This window comes from Triticum urartu, unplaced genomic scaffold (assembly GCF_003073215.2).
Source record: "Triticum urartu cultivar G1812 unplaced genomic scaffold, Tu2.1 TuUngrouped_contig_1829, whole genome shotgun sequence".
In the NCBI taxonomy this organism is placed as follows: domain Eukaryota; kingdom Viridiplantae; phylum Streptophyta; class Magnoliopsida; order Poales; family Poaceae; genus Triticum; species Triticum urartu.
In genome coordinates this window covers 1-16,924 of record NW_024112285.1, presented here as the reverse complement: position 1 = coordinate 16,924, position 16,924 = coordinate 1, and the positions used below count along the sequence as shown (strand labels likewise).

Here is a 16,924-nt window from a genome sequence, read left to right as displayed (position 1 = left end):
AAGGTGACAAAGAGCTCGTCGTAAATGGTTACGTCGATGCAAGCTTTGACACTGATCTAGACGATTGTAAATCGCAAACCGGATACGTGTTTATATTGAACGGTGGAGCTGTTAGTTGGAGAAGTTCTAAACAAAGCGTTGTGGTAGGATCTACCTGTGAAGCGGAGTACATAGCTGCTTCGGAAGCAACAAATGAAGGAGTCTGGATGAAGGAGTTCATATCCGATCTAGGTGTCATACCTAGTGCATCGGGTCCAATGAATATCTTTTGTGACAATACTGGTGCAATTGCCTTGGCAAAGGAATCCAGATTTCACAAGAGAACCAAGCACATCAAGAGACGCTTCAATTCCATCCGGGATCAAGTCCAGGTGGTAGACATAGAGATTTGCAAGATACATACGGAGCTGAATGCTGCAGACCCATTGACTAAGCCTCTTCCATGAGCAAAACATGATCAACACCAAGACTCCATGGATGTTAGAATCATTACTGTGTAATCTAGATTATTGACTCTTGTGCAAGTGGGAGACTGAAGGAAATATGCCCTAGAGGCAATAATAAAGTTATTATTTATTTCCACATATCATGATAAATGTTTATTATTCATGCTAGAATTGTATTAACCGGAAACATAATACATGTGTGAATACATAGACAAACATAGTGTCACTAGTATGCCTATACTTGACTAGCTCGTTGATCAAAGATGGTTGAGTTTCCTAGCCATAGACATGAGTTGTCATTTGATTAACGGGATCACATCATTAGAAGAATGATGTGATTGGCATGACCCATTCCGTTAACTTAGCACTTGATCATTTAGTTTACTGCTATTGCTTTCTTCATGACTTATACATGTTCCTATGACTATGAGATTACGCAACTCCCGATTACCGGAAGAACCCTTTGTGTGCTACCAAACGTCACAACATAACTGGGTGATTATAAAGGTGCTCTACAGGTGTCTCTGATGGTGTTCATTGAGTTGGCATAGATCGAGAATAGAATTTGTCACTCCGATTGTTGGAGAAGTATCTATGGGCCCTCTCGGTAATGCACATCATTATAAGCCTTGCAAGCAATGTGACTAATGATTTAGTTACATGATGATGCATTGCGGAACGAGTAAATAGACTTGCTGGTAACGAGATTGAACTAGGTATTGAGATACCGATGATCGAATCTCGGGCAAGTAACATACCGATGACAAAGGGAACAACGTATGTTGTTATGTGGTTTGACCGATAAAGATCTTCGTAGAATATGTAGGAACCAATATGAGCATCCAGGTTCCGCTATTGGTTATTGACCGGAGACGTGTCTCGGTCATGTATACATAGTTCTCGAACCCGTAGGGTCCGCACGCTTAAAGATCTGTGACGATCGGTATTATGAGTTTTTGTGTTTTGATGTACCGAAGGTAGTTCGGAATCCCAGATATGATCACGGACATGACGAGGAGTCTTGAAATGGTCGATACATAAAGATCGATATATTGGACGACTATATTCGGACACAGGAAGTGTTTTGGGAGGTTTCGGACATATACCGGAGTACCGGGGGGTTACCGGAACCCCCTGTGGAGTATATTGGGCCTTAGTGGGAGAAGAGGAGGGGCGGCCAGGGCAGCCGCGCGGCCCCTCCACCTCTAGTACGAATTGGACAAGGAGGGAGGGAGGCACCCCCCTTTCCTTCTCTCCCTTCCTTCTCCTCTCCTACTCCTACTTGGAAGGGGGGTCCTACTCCCGGTGGGAGTAGGACTCCTCATGGGGCACGCCATCGGAGGCCGGCCCCCCTCCCTCTCCTCCAATCCTTTATATACAGGGAGGGGGGACCCCTTGGAGACACAACAATTGATCATTGATCTCTTAGCCGTGTGTGGTGGCCCCCTCCACCATAATCCACCTCGGTCATATCATAGCGGTGCTTAGGCGAAGCCCTGCGTCGGTAGCTTCATCAACACCGTCACCACGCCGTCGTGCCGACGAAGCTCTTCCCAAAGCTCTACTGGATCGTGAGTTCGCGGGACGTCACCGAGCTGAACGTGTGCTGAACGCGGAGGTGCCGTACGTTGAATGTATGTATGTCATCGTTGTCGATATAACCCCCTCCCGGATAACTTTGACATGAGGGGCGGTCGATATATATACCACGGGAGCACCCCCCCGGCCCTCTCGCTCGACTAAAACTCTCGATGACACCCAAACCCTAGAAAAAAATGATGCCGATCTCCTACCCCCTCCCTCTGCGCCCCTACCCTATCGACAAACTCTCTTGAGGCCACCCAAATTTACCAAGTTAAAAGAGCGTTGTCGTCGAGGCCATCCCAAACCCTAGAGAAGCGTCGAGTCCAGGCCACTAATATGATTCCTTATTGTGCTTAGCTAGCTAGTTCAACGTTTGCCACTAATATATCCATCTGTCATTTTTGAATAATAATTGCCATGTTGTAAATATTTGCAGAAACTATGGATCCACACCCCCGAGACGAAGCACAAGAAGCGATGTTGGGGGAGATAATCGGACACGGAAGTGATGCCGTCTTGTGGTTTTCAACGACACATGCACCGATGGTCTGGAAAGACAGGATGAATAAGCAGGCTACAACGATGATCAAACAATGAAGGAGGAAGGACACCATGATGACGGTTCCGGTGACCGAATGGAGGGGGAAGGACACCGTGATGACGGCTCCGGTGACCGAATGGAGGGGGGAGGACACCGTGATGACGGCTTCGGTGACCGAACGGAGTCCGGCCAGGTATATATATATATATTAATTAAGCATTAATTGTTTTTGGTATGTACACATATTAACTCTCTTCTTTTTCTTCTTGTATAGCCCTCCGGATCGAGCAACACTTCGGTAACAAGACGAGGCCCGAAGAGAAAGTTGCGCTCGGATGAAAGGTACACGATCATCGAAATTGGTCGCGCTGGCCAACCGATCACATATAATGACACAATGCGAAGGTTTCCCAATTTTTTATATTTTTTATATTTTTTAAGCCCGTTTCGAAATGCGATGAAAACGGCGGGTTTGACCGTTCCTAACTAGTGGTTGAATCTTGGAAAAAGTTTAATATTTCTCTGATTAAATACATACTTATGTATCTAGAAATGATTTCTTGAAAAAAATAAAGAGCAAACCATGAGGCAGCTGCAGTTCAAATTTGACCCGCTTCCTACTGAATCGGCGGGAATTTGTCTTTTTCACCAGAGGTGGATCAAGGCTTTTGACACACAAACATTTGGTCAATTGTGAATCAAATATGGCCTAGTATTTTACAAAATTGATTTGGTCCAATTTTGCAACAAATATATGGTAGGTCCTTCACAAAAAGAACTCAATTCGGGCACTCGGAAAATGGAAAATGAATTTTCCATGCAAAGAAAATAAAAAGTCCCTTAGGCAACAATGTTTGGAATTCCAATATGCACCCTTGTGCAAAATATGAGATCATTTGAACAAACTATGCCATGAATGTGGCCATAAGATTGATCATTTGGCTTGAAAGCCATGAATCTCCACGCATGATAGCTCATTTCTGAGAACACTTTTTAAAAATAATTGCCGTATTACAAGTTTTTTATTTTTCCTGGTAACTTGGTCACATATAATGACACAATGCGAAGGCTTCCCAATTTTTTGATTTTTTTTGAATTTTTTATGCCTGTTTCAAAATGTGGTCAAAACGGCGGGCTTGACCGTTCCTAGCTAGTGGTTGAATCTTGGAATTTATTTGGTGTTTCTCTGATTAAATAGATACTTTTGTACCTAGAAATGATTTTTGGAAAAAATAAATGGCAAACTATGAGGCAGCCGCAGTTCAAATTTGACCCGCTTTCTATTAAATCGGCAGAAATTTGTCTTTTTCACAAGAGGTGGATCAAAACTTTTGACACCCAACCATTTGGTAAATTGTGCATTAAATATGGCCTAGTATTTTAGAAAAATGATTTGGTCCAATTTTGCAACAATTATTTGGGAGGTCCTTCACAAAAAAACCTCCTTTTGGGCACTCAAAAAATGGAAAATGGTTTTTTCGTCCAAAGAAAATGAAAACTTCCTTAGGCAACATTGTTTGCCATTTCAATATGCACCCTTTTGCACAATATGAGATCATTTGAACAAACTATGCCATGAATGTGGCCTTAAATTGATCATTTGGCCTGAAAGCCATTGATCTCCACACTTGATAGCTCGTTTCTGAGAACACTTTTTAAAAATAATTGCCGTATTACAAGTTTGTTATTTTTCCTGGGAACTTGGCCACATATAACGACACAATGCGAAGGTTTCCCAATTTTTTGATTTGTTTGAATTTTTATGCCGGTTTCAAAATGCGGTCAAAACGGCGGGAATAACCGTTGCTAGCTAGTGGTTGAATCTTAGAAATTCTTTTGGTTTTTCTCTGATTTAATAGATACTTATGTACCTAGAAACGATTTTTGGAAAAAATAAAGAGCAAACTACAAGGCAGCTACAGTTCAAATTTGACCCGCTTCCAACTGAATCGGCGAAAATTTGTTTTTTTCACGAGAGGTGGATCAAAACTTTTTACACCCAACTATTTGGTTAACTATGAATTAAATATGACCTAGTATTTTAGAAAAATGATTTGATCCAATTTTGCAACAAATATATTATAGGTCCTTCACAAAAAAACTTATTTCGAGCACTCGAAAAATAGAAAATTGATTTTTAGTTAACTATGACCAATTTTGTAGTTATCCGTGACCAATTTAGATGGTCATGACATCGTATGCGTGTACTGCATTTTGACTGGTCCATGGGCGTTTCACGCGGATCGTGGATGGAACACCGTTGGATTTTTGCGGATCTAACGGCTGTCCTCACCCCAAGCCCGCCTAAGCCGAAACCCTAGTCCTCGTGGACATTTTTCATTCACCCCCCGCCTCCTTTCTTTCTCCCCTCGCTCTCCTCTCCTCCTCCCCTCCCCGCTCCCTCCCATGGTGAACCCCATCGCCTCCCCTCTCCTCCTTCCCTCCTGTGTGCGTCGGCCACCTCCCTCCGTAGGAGCTCGACCCCCACCCCCAAGCGCCGCAGCTCCACCCTCTCCCACGCCCCTCGATCCCATATCCCCATCTCCAAGTCACCCTCTCCCTCCCTCAGATCTCGATCCACCGTCGCCCACCATCGACGACCCTCACCATAGACGAGATCGAGCTCCTCCCTCCCTCCCGTTCTCCCCTAGCCTTATCCACTCTGAGCCAACCAACCACTCCGTCCTTGGGATTTTGCCGCGCAGCGCCTCGTCTCGCCGTCCTGGCGACCATAGGCAGGTAGTCCACGGCCAGGATGGCGGCGTGCCCCGCCACGACCACGTACGCGCACGACACTCCGCGCCTCCCCTCCCTCTCCCGCGGTTCCTAACATATTGCTCCTCTCCTCTCCTTGGGTGACATGCAGGGCTCACGTGGGAGCAGCGCACGGCGAAGTCCTCTGGAGGAGAAGCGGGAGTAGCCCGACCGTCCTCGCGCGCCCGACCCATGGCAGGAGCACCACGGCGCGCGCCACGGAGCTACAACATCTCCTTCGGTGACTTCGTCTTCGGCATCCTGCCGGCCACGCTCGTCGGCGTCGGCATCCTGGCGACTTCCTGTAATCCAGTTCGGCAATGTATGCTGGGTACTTTACTGCCTCGAGCACGGCATCCTGGTTCATCATACCCCATCTCATCCCATCTCTCGCCCCTTTCGATGTCAGATCTTCTCTGGTATGGAATATTTAGGCTGTAATTGATGCGCAATTTGAACCATGATCGGATTACTGGATTACCTTCCCGTGTAGGTCTAATTGTTCCCCCCCCCAGGAATGTGGCAATTAGTCTTCGATCTGTGCGACCCTTCTGAATTTATCAGGAACATGAACTGTTCGTAGTTCCTAATTTAAGCATGTGATCTGTGATGTCTAGCCATTTCGTTTTGTAGTTTAGATCTGATAAGCAATTGCAGTACGAGGATCGTGCTTTTCATGAGACATGGGTGCACTACTGTACTAGTATAGTTGCCACTTGTGTGAAATCTCAGATCTAGTTAGGCCATTATCATGCTTTACATAGTCATTTAGTGGTCCAATGTTGCATTGCATCTACGGACTTGCATTATTGACGAGGGTGTATTTGGTTTGGGGCTCCATTGAAAAGGGAAGCATAAATATTCTGTCTGCCACCAAATTCTTTGTGGCTTTCTGTACTGCAAACATAGGACCGGGATGTTATTGGTGTGAGCAATCAGAAGGAAGCAATAAAACATGCTGTCTTGTGTACATTTCACCATCCGCCAATCATTTTTTATATCATCATGTTATTACCGTGACCAAAACTTACTCTTGTTCTTGCCCTTGCAGATCGAGGATATTGTCTGAGTGGCCAGGCAAGCCTGCTACAGAGCTTTGCCCATGGAGGCAATTGCGTGATCGAAATTAGCTTCAGTTTTGCTAGGATGTGTCATTATGAATCTGATACAGTGTGAAGTATGTGTTACATCTGCTCCTGCATACATGAAACTGCATGTGTATAGATAAATTTCTCTTGATCTGTAGCGCATTTGCGCCTTGGCATAGCATTTTTCTTTCCATAGAACTGAATGCCGCGGATAGAACTATTCAGGCAGTCTGTCTTAGTAGTAGCTACTGAAAACTGACTTGCACTGCTTCATGGAAATCTCTCACGGTCACAGTGAAGAACTCTACTTGTACAGCCAAAATTGATTCAAATCCTACGTATCTAGAACTGCATCTTCACATTCTTTAGTGCAGCCATGTAGTAGCACTGTAGTAACCTTCTAGATCAGTTCATTTAGCGATTTTTTTCCGGGAGTTCATCTTGTAATCTATTTAGATCATGAAGTTTCTAGGACAGTTGCCTGCCTGCTTGTGTGATAGGCGTCACCTTTCGCGTATGAAAGAAACAAGCTGATCCGGTTCCTTTGGTTGAACAGGATGTTCTTGGGTAGTATGAGCAAGTACTGCATCAACAACCTGGGCTGCCCCGTCTTGTGATCAAGGGTGCCTGACCCATCCTTGACCAAACAAACATTCCTCATTGTATTCACTGCACACTTCCAAGAGTACTATATGGCTTATGTTAGTATCATTCATGTGTTTGTTAGTGCTTGGTTGGATGAGGCTGGATTTGTGCGCCTCCGATCTGATGCGTTTGTGCGTGCGTGTGTTGAACAGTGACCTCAGATCTGGTGAAGGGTGCCAAGGAGAAGCAGCTGAAGGTCAAGGGCCCAGTCAGGATGCTGCTCAACATCACCACCAGGAAGTTCCCCTGTGGAGAAGGTAGCCACCTCCCTCTCTTTGCCCTTCTGCCCGATCCCATTTGCTTAGTAGCTCTGCATTGTATCTGGTCCTTACATGCTCACAGTAGCTCAATGGTGATGTGGGTCACTATGTTTTTTTGGATAGCTGACTGTTTAGACCGCTGCGGCCTTTCCGTGATGATGATGATGTTGTGCTTGGCAGAGGATGTGAAACATTTAGACCGCTGCGGCCTTTCCGATCTTTGATGATCTAAAATTGAGCTTTTTAAAACTGATGCTTAGCATGCCATCAACGTTTTTTTGTTCCTCATCTAGAGATGCAGCTCCGTATGTTGGTGTGATATAATGTAGAGGAGTTGCATGTGAATCGTTTGTCAGCTGAGCATATGATGTTACAAGGAGATGCTACTGAGATTTTACGTCATTGAAGTATCTTAAACCGAGCTTTTTAAAACTGATGCTTGGTTGATATAGTTCTAGTATATTAGTTGGGTGAGAGTCTGTTGTTGATGGTGCTGTGTTGGCATTTCTTTTTACGTCGTTGAAGAATAAAAAGGATAAGCATTTCTCCAGCCAATTCTGAAGTAGTTGTTGCTGTGTAGTCATCGGCTGGACCTATGCATTTCATCATAAGTCAGATATTGCTTGGACTATACTTCTGAATAGAATTGAAACATTTCTCTTTCATTTATTTGTCTTCAATTCTTTGGATCAAACAACTCTCTTGAACACATGTTCGTTAGTGTGGTGATGGTTAAACAACTACAATTGATCGGTGTTTTTTGCATTTTTGGATTTCTCAACCTTGGATATTTTACCAAAAATAAAACCTTAGATTCGTTGCCATTCCTTTGATCATAATTTGTTGTGGTTGCTAAGTATTTTTTAGCAGTAATAAAAACCTGGCTCTTTCATGTTGCAACCCAACAGGAGCACCCCTGTTTGTCTGCGTAATACACCTATTTGCTCTGCTGCTCTAAGTTTTAACTAGCCAATGCAAGGATGACGACAACCATCGTTGTTAGATTTGTTATCCATGTTGAAGTGTAGAACAACAGCAGGTTAAAACGTTTTATTTGCCCTATGCAATTCTGTTGTTTTATTTGCCCTTTATAGTATTGTACAAACTGATGCATTCCTAGCATAAACAAATTATTCTGTAAGATTTGTAAACTAATGCAAACTCAGCAGCAGCAGTATACTTCAGGAAGTTCTGTTCATTATACTAATGCCTCGGCAGTAGTATACTATATTAGCTGTTGTTCCTGTTATCCATACTTCATTGTTCTGTTATCCATACTAATGCCTCAGCAACAGTATACTATTGTTATCCATGCTCCTAGCTGCTTGTGTATCTGTTTATTATTCTGTTCATTATTCTTTTCCTAGTTGTTCTTTGTTGGAAGATATTGCTTTCATTGACAGCCATGATAACATAATTTCCTCTCTTCTATAGGAGCTCTAGGCTAAAGAAGTTCGAAGAAGGGAACACTTCATCTTTGTAGCTAGTTTTATCTTCCTAGGTGTTTTATGTTCCTGGGTGTTTATTCCTGGGTGTTCCTGGGTGTTTACTTTAGAGATGTTCCTTGATGTTCCTAGGTGTTTGCACTTCCTGGGTGTTGTAAATTACTAGATGATGTGAACTATGGATGATTGTAATATATATAATATACTCATTTTGGTCGCCATTTGTGAAAATTTGGGTGATTGAAATATTGGAAATGTTGATTATTTATTGTTTTTTTGAGGACCAGTTCATTAATTGCTGATACATCAGAAATGAAACAAATACTACTTGGGCCCTAAAAAGGCCACAAATCAAACAATTCAGGAAAATGAATAAAATCGCTTAAAAATCAATTGTGAAAAGGTGAAGGCCAAGAAAACAAAAAGGCCTAGGCCCAAAAATAACAAGGCTGAAATGTTGGGCTTGGCCTATCTACCCGACCAAAATTAATATGAGAAAAAACACAAATAGGCTGAATTGTTGGGCTCGGCCCATGTAAAGTGTCGAATTGGACCGGGCTGAATCTTATCAATGACCTTTTCATTTGGTCGCAATTTTGCCATGTCGGATCCGACGTGGCCTGGGCACAGAGCTAGCGACCAAAACAGAAGGTCATAGAATCAACGACCTTCGGTTTTGGTCGTCGAATTCCACGACCTTCTCACAGAGAAGGTCGTTAATTTCAGTTTACGACCGCCAGCTTTTGACCTTATGTTTTTGGTCAAAAAAAGGTCGCAAATGAAAATCAATGACCTTTTAGAGACCAATAGTGAGGGTCACAAGTTGACATATTTCTTGTAGTGTGACAAAGGAACAACGTATGTTGTTATGTGGTTTGACCGATAAAGATCTTCGTAGAATATGTAGGAACCAATATGAGCATCCAGGTTCCTCTATTGGTTATTGACCGGAGACGTGTCTCGGTCATGTCTACATAGTTCTCGAACCCGTAGGGTCCACATGCTTAAAGTTCTGTGATGATCGGTATTATGATTTTTTGTGTTTTGATGTACCGAAGGTAGTTCGAGTCCCGGATATGATCACGGACATGACGAGGAGTCTCGAAATGGTCGAGACATAAAGATCGATATATTGGACGACTATGTACGGACATCGGAAGTGTTTCGGAAGGTTTCAGACGTATACCGGAGTACCGGGGGGTTACCGGAACCCCCGGGGAATATATTGGGCCTAATGGGCCTTAGTGGGAGAAGAGGAGGGGCGGCCAGGGCAGCCGCGCGTCCCCTCCCCCTCTAGTATGAATTGGACAAGGAGGGGGGGGCGATGCACCCTTTCCTTCTCTCCTTCTCTCCCTTCCTTCTCCTCTCCTACTCCTACTTGGAAGGGAGGAGTAGGACTCCTCATGGGGCGCGCCATACGAGGCTGGCCCCTCCCCCTCCTCCAATCATTTATATACAGGGAGGGGGCACCCCTTGGAGACACAACAATTGATCATTGATCTCTTAGCACTAGTAGAAAAAGGGTCAAATGTGAAGCACATTAGTGCTGGTTTGAATTTGAGTCGGCACTAATGTGACCATTAGTGCCGGTTCCAACAGCTAGGCGGGCGGGCATCATTAGTACCGGTTTGTGGGAAACCTTTAGTGCCGGTTCATGCCACGAACCGGTACTAATGAGGTTGTGTTAGGCTATGGTCAGGCTGGGGCCCCCACGAAGACCTTTAGTACCGGTTCATGCCATGAACCGGTACTAGAGTTTCTTAGTAAGCTGAATTTTAGTCCCACCTCGCCAAGAGAGAGGCAGTATGAGCAATTTATAAGCCGTGAGTGCACAGACAATGACGAAGAGGCGCAATGCTCACCTGCATATTGATTAGCTTCAAGCCTTTCGAAATAGCATAGATTGCACTGAGCTATGTGCAGTGTAGTCTACACTATTCCGAAAGGCTTGAAGCAAATTAACCAGCAATGCACCTATTTTTTATTTTTAATAACTTATTTGAACTCCAGACTTCTTTTGTGTTCAGTATGCAGCATTCAAAGCGACGTCATCAATTTCCAACATGTTCTGAGATCATTTGTTATTTTTCGGTCATTTACCTAATTGTTTAGAGAGCTAAATGACCGTGAAATTGAAAATCACTACAAAATGAATTCTGAAAATGTTGAAACTTGTCATGGTATCATCATTTCACCCGCATAGCATGTGCGAAAGAGTAGAGAGGGTCACGGAAAAAACTGGACGCACTTCGTGTACAAACTGGACAAACTCTTTCGGAGTATCAGGGTTTCGGACGAGAACTCATCTGTTACACGGGCAATTCAATGTTTTTTAAAATTATTTGAACTCCGGACTTCTTTTATGTTCAGTATGCAGCATTCAAAGTGACGTCATCAATTTCCAACATGTTCTGATATCATTTGTTGTTTTTCCGTCATTTACCTAATTGTTTAGAGAGCTAAATGACCGTGAAATTGAAAATCACTACAAAATGAATTCTGAAAATGTTGAAACTTGGCATGGTATCATCATTTCACCCGCATAGCATGTGCGAAAGAGTAGAGAGGGTCACGGCAAAAACTGGACGCACTTCGTGTACAAACTGGACAAACTCTTTCAGAGTATCAGGGTTTCGGACGAGAACTCATCTGTTACACGGGCACTTCAATGTTTTTTAAACTTATTTGAACTCCAGACTTCTTTTGTGTTCAGTATGCAGCATTCAAAGCGACGTCATCAATTTCCAACATGTTCTGCATCATTTGTTGTTTTTCGGTCATTTACCTAATTGTTTAGAGAGCTAAATGACCGTGAAATTGAAAATCACTACAAAATGAATTCTGAAAATGTTGAAACTTGGCATGGTATCATCATTTCACCCGCATAGCATATGTGAAAGAGTAGAGAGGGTCACGGCAAAAACTGGACGCACTTCGTGTACAAACTGGACAAACTCTTTCGGAGTATCAGGGTTTTGGACGAGAACTCATCTGTTACACGGGCACTTCAATGTTTTTTAAACTTATTTGAACTCCGGACTTCTTTTGTGTTTAGTATGCAGCATTCGAAGCGACGTCATCAATTTCCAACATGTTCTGACATCATTTGTTGTTTTTCGGTCATTTACCTAATAGTTTAGAGAGCTAAATGACCGTGAAATTGAAAATCACTACAAAATGAATTCTGAAAATGTTGAAACTTGACATGGTATCATCATTTCACCGGCATAGCATGTGCGAAAGAGTAGAGAGGGTCACGGCAAAAACTGGACGCACTTCGTGTACAAACTGGAAATAAAAGAAAATAAATAGAAGAAAAGAAATAATACAGAAAATAAAAAACTATACAAAAAAATTACTAAAAAATAAATAGAAGAAAATAAATAATGCAGAAAAGAAAAAAAACTATATAAAAAATTACTCAAAAATAAATAGAAGAAAATAAATAATGCAGAAAAGAAAAAACTATAAAAAATTTGTTGGCGCGCTGCCCAGTGGGCCTGCCAGACCTAGGGTGTGCAAATGCAGGCCCAGAAGGGCCAACAGACTCCAGGGCAGCGTGCCCTAGAAGGGCCTGCTATATAGAGAAGCTCGAAGGAGCAGCCACGACTGGGTTTATAAACCAGTGCGGCTGCCCTTCACTCGGCGAGGTGGGACTAAACATTGTGCACCGCCGGTGGCAGCGCACAACCATTAGTACCGGTTGGTGGGTCCAACCGGTACTAAAGGGGGGGGGGTCTTTAGTACCGGTTCGTGGCACGAACCGGTACTAAAGGGGTCATTTCACGCCCCTTGGCCTGGCGAAAATTGGCCTTTAGTACCGGTTGGTGGCTCCAACCGGTACTAAAGACCCCTCCTATATATATGTCACTTACAAAAAAATCAGTTTCATCAACCACCAGTACTTCTTCTCGATCCAACTTCTTCGCCGCGCCCGTCGCCCATCGCGCGCCGCCCTCGCCGCCCCCGCCGCCCGTCGTCGCCGTCACCGCCGTCGCCCACGCCACCCGTCGTCGCCGTCATCGCCGTCGCCCCCGCCACCCGTCGTCGCCGTCGCCCCCGCGCGCCGCGCTCGTCGCCGCCGCCTCTCGCCCGCCGCGCCCGTCCCTGTCGTCGCCCGACGCCGCCCGTACGCCGCCGCCCCCCGCTCGTACACACACACATACACACACATAGACACACACACACACACCACACACACACACATACACACACACATTGTTTTTACTTATTTTCTATTTTCATTTGTTTAGATTAATGTTAGATAAATTACGTAGATAATAATGTTAGAATGTTAATGTTAGATGAATTATATAGAAAAGATGTTAAATATTAATGTCAAATATATTTTACATGAATTAGAACAAGTTGAACTAGTTGAATTAGTATAGCTAGATATTAATTAGGTATATATATGAGATTTGAACTAGCTGAATTAATATAACTAGTTTATTTTTAGTATGAAAATTAATAGAACAAGTTTATTTCTAGTAAGAAAATTTAGGTATATGAGATTTGATGATCTAATCAAAATATTACTATATAGAACTACCTACTTTATTTTAGTAAGAAATTAATAGAACTAGTTTATTTTTAGTAAATGCTTAGTTGAATTAATAGAACTAGTTTATTTAGTTGAATTAATAGAACTAGTAAGTGTTTAATGTTTCACCTATATATGAACATATGTTAGATATTAATGTCAAATGTTAGATGAATTAGATATAAATTATATGTTAGGTATATATTTAATTTAGTTATATGAGTTGATGATAGACCAGCGCGAATACTGCGAAGACCAGCGCGGCCTGTGCGGCAGAAATTTTCTAGTTGATGATAGACGCTTCAGCATCAAGCTGGATGAGAACTTCGAAGTGGATACAGTAAGTCACAACGACAAGTCTTTTTTCGTAATTAAGCATGACTTATGCTTCATTTGCTTCAACTTTTAATTTTAATTTTCACTATTTTACTAGCGTATCCCCTGCCATGTAAGAATTTTTGTCTTGGATAAGATAGGTTTCAGTCCTAATGAAACTATGGAGGTAAAAAGAGTTTACTTGAAGACCGAGCATGGTTATACCTTCAACGTCAAATTATACAATGCAGACACATACACCTATTTTGAATGCAAAACTTGGCAAGCACTATGCAACGCTTATGCATTTGAGCCTGATATGGTTATCACCTTTGATATTCGTCCGGAAGATGATATTGAAGGTAATAGAGACATCTGGGTCGATGTGCAGACGCCTCGAGTTCTACCATTATGTGAGTTTCTCAACCATATTTATGTCTTCGATATGAGATTATTTGAACCAGTTGAATAATTAATAGATCTCAATTTATATTGACAGCTTACTTCCAATCAAGCAAACATGTCCGGCGCTTGGTAGACAGGACCGTCCACTGTCCCGGGGCTGAACTAAACTGCGAGGAGACAAGTCATTATGTTTCATGGCTTGAGGATCTTGATGCTGTCAAGACAAATTTCTTTCCTGCACTTAGAAATGTTAGTACTCAAAACATGCGACCAATAGTGTTCGTACTGAACTACGGTCACATATATTTAGGAAAGATGGTAAGATTTCTACTATTTCTCCTGAGTGCATCTTTTGCATACATTATTTTTTTAAGCTAAACTTCATTGCTAAGTATGTTACTATACGATGTTCTTCAACAGGGACTCCCGATGAATGTTGTGCCTGATTGGATCGAGACTAAAGGTACCATGAATATTGTTAGCTTACGGCCAAGATATCCTACAATGCACTTTAGTGCATTCAGGATTTCTAATAGCGAGGAATGCTTAATAGTAAAAGACTGGAGCAAAATTGTGAACGATCACAGGGAAGTACTAGGGGGAAGCAATCAGAAGCGCAACCCACGATTAGGAGACAGGTTCATCTGCATGCTCCAATATGATGAATCAGCAAAGCTATACATGTTCTATGCTATTTTACTTGAGAGAGAGCAGCAGGAGTGATTAATTAGCTAGTTCATGCTCTTAGTACTTGTCCTCTCATGTCCATGTTCTTCGTCCTGAACTTAATCTCAAAGAGTGATTTGCTTTTGTGGTGTTATGAACGCTTATAATATCATTACCATGTTGAACTCGATGATATCTTTGCTATGAAAACCGTTGGTGATGATATATATGATGCAAGAGTTTTTATATTAATTAATATGATGATGATGAGTTATTATATCATTTATGAAAGAAATTGCATATTAGTTTCAACTGGATGGATTCTAGCTAAGTGATCAAGGATATGCCATATCCATATTACCTCGATCACTTAAGTAGGTGATCAAGTATATATAATATGGATATGCCATATACTTGATGACTTTGCTAGGATCCACGCATCCAGTCAAACTAATCACCTAATAATTTAACAACTCATTATAATGTAAAACAATCACTAAGTTAAATTGAAAACACAAAATTAAAGTAAAAATAAAAAATAAAACCAAAACACACCCAAACATTTAGTACCGGTTGGTGTTACCAACTGGTACTAATGTCCTACGCGCCGACGGAGCTGGCTCGTGCCACATGGTTTTCCTTTAGCACCGGTTCATGCTGAACCGGTACTAAAGGGGGGGGGGCTTTAGTGCCTACAATTTAGTGCCGGTTACCGAACCGGCACTAAAGGGCCTTATGAACTGGTGCTATTGCCCGGTTCTGTACTAGTGTAGCCGTGTGCGGTGCCCCCCTCCATCATAGTCCACCTCGGTCATATTGTAGCGGTCCTTAGGCGAAGCCCTGCGTCGGTAGCTTCATCAACACCGTCACCACGCCATCGTGCTGACGAAGCTCTTCCCAAAGCTCTACTGGATCGTGAGTTCGCGGGACGTCACCGAGCTGAACATGTGCTGAACGCGGAGGTGCCGTACGTTCGGTACTGAGGATCGGTTGATCGTGAAGACGTACGACTACATCAACCGCGTTGTCATAACGCTTCTGCTTACGGTCTACGAGGGTACGTAGACGATACTCTCCCCTCTCGTTGTTATGCATCACCATGATCTTGCGTGTGCGTAGGAATTTTTTTGAAATTACTACATTCCCCAATAGTGGTATCAGAGCCAGGTTTATGCGTAGATGTTATATGCACGAGTAGAACACAAGTGAGTTGTGGGCGATATAAGTCATACTGCTTACCAGCATGTCATACTTTGGTTCGGCGGTATTGTTGGATGAAGCACCCCGGACTGACATTACGCGTACGCTTACGTGAGACGGGTTCTACCGACGTGCTTTGCACACAGGTGGCTGGCGGGTGTCAGTTTCTCCAATTTTAGTTGAGCCGAGTGTGACTACGCCCGGTCCTTGTTGAAGGTTAAAACATCACTAACGTGACGAACTATCGTTGTGGTTGTAATGCGTAGGTAAGAACGGTTCTTACTCAGCCCGTAGCAGCCACGTAAACCTTGCAACAACAAAGTAGAGGACGTCTAACTTGTTTTTGCATGGCATGTTGTGATGTGATATGATCAAGGCATGATGCTATATTTTATTGTATGAGATGATCATGTTTTGTAACGGAGTTATCGGCAACTGGCAGGAGCCATATGGTTGTCGCTTTATTGTATGAAATGGAATCGCCATGTAATTGCTTTAATTTATCACTAAGCAGTAGCGATAGTTGTAGAAGCAATAGTTGGCGAGACGACAACGATGCTACGATGGAGATCAAGGTGTCGCGCCGGTGACGATGGTGATTGATGTCTACTACACAACCTTCTTCTTGTAGACGTTGTTGGGCCTCCAAGTGCAGAGGTTTGTAGGACAGTAGCAAATTTCCCTCAAGTGGATGACCTAAGGTTTATCAATCCATGGGAGACGTAGGTTGAAGACGGTCTCTCTCAAACAACCCTGCAACCAAATAACAAAGAGTCTCTTGTGTCACCAACACACCCAATACAATGGTAAATTGTATAGGTGCACTAGTTCGGCGAAGAGATGGTGATGCAAGTGCAATATAGATGGTAGATAAAGGTTTTTGTAATCTGAAAATGTAAAAACAGCAAGGTAGCAAGCGATAAAAATGAGCATAAACGGTATTGCAATGCTAGGAAACAAGGCCTAGGGTTCATACTTTCACTAGTGCAAGTTCTCTCAATAATAATAACATAATAAGATCATATAACTATC

At 42.8% G+C, this 16,924-nt stretch overlaps 1 non-coding gene and 1 pseudogene across 1 annotated transcript; both read left to right on the top strand.

Annotated features, from left to right (window-relative positions):
- Positions 1-7,492: 7,492 nt before the first annotated feature.
- Positions 7,493-7,577, top strand: LOC125526774 (annotated as a pseudogene).
- A 99-nt stretch (positions 7,578-7,676) lies between these two features.
- On the top strand, positions 7,677-7,760 carry LOC125526773. Its single transcript, XR_007291882.1, has one exon. It is a non-coding gene; the product is annotated as a small nucleolar RNA SNORD36 (small nucleolar RNA).
- Positions 7,761-16,924: the final 9,164 nt, after the last annotated feature.